Here is a 4,036-nt window from a genome sequence, read left to right on the forward strand (position 1 = left end):
ACTTGGAACCAGCCCGAATGCCCATCAATGATAGACTGGATAAAGAAAATGTGGCACATATATACTACAGAATACTATGCAGCCATAAAAATATGAGTTCATGTCCTTTGCAGGGGCATGAAGGAATTTTGAAGCCATCATTCTCAGCAAACACAGGAACAGAAAACTAAACATCACATGTTCTCCCTCATAAGTGGGACACATGGACACAGGGAAAGAACAGTGAGAACACATGGACACAGGGAAGGAAACATCACACACAAGGGCCTGTCGAGATTCGGGATAAGGGGAGGGAGAGCATTAGGACAAATACCTAATGCATGCAGGGCTTAAAACCTAGATGACAGATTGATAGGTGCAGCAAAACAGCATTGCACATGCATACCTATGTAACAAACCTGCACATTCTGCACAGGTATCCCAGAACTTAAAGTAAAATAAAAAAAATTAAAAAGGTCTAAATATCAATTTTGATTTTCAGTAAGGACAAAGCCAAAATAACTGTGAAAAGAAATACAAGGTAGAGATTTGTCAAATTAGATCTGCATCTAAATTATTTGAAAAATAAAAATAAATCAAACTGAACATCTACAACAAACAACTTTAAACAATATAATATCAGGGATGAAATGAACATAGTATTTTATAATAAATAAATAGGGTAGACTTTCCAGAGGAGGACAAAAAACAACCGGGGGCATCAAGGAAAGTTGTATGTTTCACTGCAGAAAAATTATAACAAAAACACACAAAGTGCATATATATTTATACACATGCATAATTAAAACTATCTAAAAATATAATGAGAGGAGTCAAGTAGAAAATAAATTTACATGTACATGTCTAAAAATAAAATATTAATAAAATGTATTGTCTGCCATTAGTAATCAATCACATGGAAATAAATACAAAGAGTTACCATTTTTCCATTTCTGCAAAAAAAGATTAAAGTATGTGGGATCAAGTTAAAATAGGAGGAGAATCTCACAGGTTGCTGGTGGGTCAGAATGTATTTGAAGTTTTGGAGGCGGTGGGAAGATATTTCCCAAAATTATCAAAATATGAATGTACCATCTCTTGACCCAGCAAACTCCAACTTGCCCAAAGCATAGGAACCCTCAAGCCTTTCCAGACAATTCAGTGATTTCATTGGTACACTGGAATAACCACTAAAGCATTCTTTAAAATTCCTTGAAAAGTAAGGTCTCCTTGGGATGGGTCTGTTGTGAATAATTTAATAAATTCCTACTGTTAGATGTTTAGGTTAGTCTCATTTTTTTAAAAGCAATTACAGAATATAACACTTTCTTTCGTGTTGACAAAATGTCATTTTAATTTTTTAGTGGTGTCAGCTTCAGACTTCTCTTTTCTATTCCAAATCATTAATACTTTCAGGCTTGATACACACTGATTCACTTTGTTACATTTCAAATTCATAACAACAAAAAAAAATCAAGTAGAGCAAGTTTCACTTTATCAATCTTCTTTTCCAGGATTATCCAACTATTACTGAACATTAATATATTACTTGTACATGCAGTTTCTCTAATCCTGGTCTACAGGTACCTGACAGTGCATGTAGCTGTGTGCACTAAAAAATGCCAGCTGCCCAACCTCACTGATAGTAAGGAACATACTCCTCATTTCCCATACATGTCTGAGCAAGAAGCCCTTCCCATGATGACCCTATAAATAAAGTCACTTCACAATTTTCATGTTGCTCATTCATGGTGAGACAGAATCTGATTATAGATGGGAAGGGGCTTAGGAAAGGCCACTAGAGAGTGCTAGCAAATGTGTTAGGTAGGGTATTTAAATAAGACATTAGCACATCCTAAAAACAGCATTTCAGAAATGGGAAGGCAGCACCATCAATTAAAAATACAACCTCTTCTTTTTTTTTTTTTTAAGAGCCGTTCCTGACTCCTTGATCCTTCTCTAAGTTTTCTCTCTGTTTTTCTCTGGCAAGATCCATCTTGGGAAATCACCTTGAGTAATGAGAATGTGACTTCCAGGGCTTGACATGAACATAACCCCTTCCTTTGCCACAACCATGCTCATGGGGAGGAATTTAACATGTAGATAAGATAGTGCTCTCCCATCAACCAAAACATCAATGATTCAGGGGCAATAACCTTCTAATGAAGACAAACAGGTGGAGTTTTCTGCCACTGCCTGTGGAAAACTCTTCTATCCTACTGAAACCCACACATTACATAGTAACAGTGGAGTATGTGAGCTAGACTGACCTTTCCTTGAAAACAGTCCCCATATTCTCTTCTTGTAGCTGCTAAGCACAGGGTCACCAGGTGAGGATGGGCAGAGATTTTCATGTTTCTTGTTGAACTTCCCAGTCTCTCTCCCATTTCTGGATCCTTAACTCACAAACAGCATGTTTCTTGTCATTCTCCAAGCTCACTTTACAGCACCAAGTGTCCCCTCCTAATTGGAGAGATACTTTTGTTCTGTACTTAGTTTAAAAAGTCTTGACTCTCCCCCCATCAAACTGTCTTGACATTCTGTACTTGGGTCTTGGGGCAGGCAAGGTCAGTAGGAGAGGCTAGTAGAGAGTACTGTAGAGAACCAGTAGAGAACCTACTGTAGAGGCCAGTAGAGAATCACCACTAGCTTCACTAGAATTATGCGCTGTGACAAACTGTGATAAGGTTTGTCCTTCTCCTTCCCCTAAAGATTCTATGCCATATTTCATACTTTTGAGCAACTTCTTTCTCATGATTTTAATCACAATAATCTGATTTCAAGCATTTAATTCCTTTTTTCCAGAACAACTCATTAATTATCAAAACTATGAAATTAAGGATACCTAATTATTGGATTGAAATAGCTCTGAGCAATTTAGTAATCAGGAACAGAATGGCTCTGTTAGAACAAAATTCCTGGTTACTTCATCCCATCCTTGAAAATTTTACAGAGAGAGGTCAAGGGAACATACACTTCACAGAAAATTGTATTTTACAGACCCAGTTAAAAGGCCATGTAAGGAAATAATGGAAACAGTAGAAGAACAGACTTACTGATTAAACTAGGTTTTCACTGTTAATATAAAAAAAAACAAGATCCTTTCCAAGAACACATTGAAATAGCATAAAATCCTTTTACTAAGTACTAAAAGATATTCCCAAAATAAAATAAAGACTGAAAAACTGAGAAGGCCTCATCATCTGAATTTGAAACAAAATTAAAAGAGTATATAATTAAGGCATTTTTTTAAAAAAACCCTAATGAATTAGGGATCTATCTTTCCTTTACTCCTCCCTGCTATGGTTGGTCAGAATCCCCTTTCTATTCTGTCCTCCACCTCTCTCCTGATTCTCTTTGTCTATGTCGTCTATCCCACTACTTCTTGCCCACAAAACTTTCACTATTTTTTCAACACCTTCTACAAAGCTTCTAGAAATCTTTCATTATCACTGCTTTTCAAAATCCATCAGAGACAGCTTCCCAGTAGTCAATTTTACCTTCTTTTTCAACCTCACTCTCCCTGGCTCCCTGGCTCTCTGATTCTCTTTTGGCCTCTCTTTTCTCCTTATCCCCTGGCTTCACATCTACATTCACAAGAACAGAATGAAGAGTTCCCTTTGCCAATAAGAGCACACTTTACATTGGGACACCAAAAATCTTAAGCACACCCTGACAGGCACAGTCAGTGGAATGAGATTTGGGACAGAAGATCACAGGGTGTCACAGGACGGTGGCCGGTGACGTCCAAGCCGAGGGGGTTCAGGGGCCTCTCCGAGTCTGCGACTAAGGAGAGGACAGAGGGCAGCAGGACAGGGTCCCAAGAGACGCGAGGATGAAGGAGGGGTGCGGACAGCGTGGAGGGCCTTAGGAGACTACTGATGTCTAAGATATCCCAAAGCCAGCGGGAGGTTGCGGTCTTCCTCCTCCTGGCATTGCCCACAAAGGGCCGCGAGGGGTGAGAATCCACTTCCGAGTGGGGACTTAGACGGGGCACTGGGTGGGGAAGGGAGAAGGTGAAAAGACAAAAGGCAGAAAAACATGGCGGGGCACCAAC

At 38.9% G+C, this 4,036-nt stretch overlaps 1 protein-coding gene across 7 annotated transcripts in view; it reads right to left on the reverse strand.

Moving 5' to 3' along the window:
* LOC105499852 (putative zinc finger protein 705G) overlaps positions 1 to 4,036 on the reverse strand; it is a 30,964-nt gene that overhangs the window by 26,809 nt on the left and 119 nt on the right. For 5 of the 7 annotated variants that reach the window (XR_011607276.1, XM_071068660.1, XM_011772667.3 and 2 more), the window contains exons 1-2: positions 3,480 to 3,616; positions 2,250 to 2,442 (exon numbers count right to left, since the gene is read on the reverse strand). The gene's annotated coding sequence lies outside the window, so the exon portion shown is untranslated. Of the gene's footprint in view, positions 1 to 2,249; positions 2,443 to 3,479; positions 3,617 to 3,650; positions 4,009 to 4,036 lie in introns of those variants that run through there. The other 2 variants (XM_011772664.3, XM_011772665.2) reach the window with 2 other exon arrangements.

This window comes from Macaca nemestrina, chromosome 8 (assembly GCF_043159975.1).
Source record: "Macaca nemestrina isolate mMacNem1 chromosome 8, mMacNem.hap1, whole genome shotgun sequence".
Lineage (NCBI taxonomy): Eukaryota > Metazoa > Chordata > Mammalia > Primates > Cercopithecidae > Macaca > Macaca nemestrina.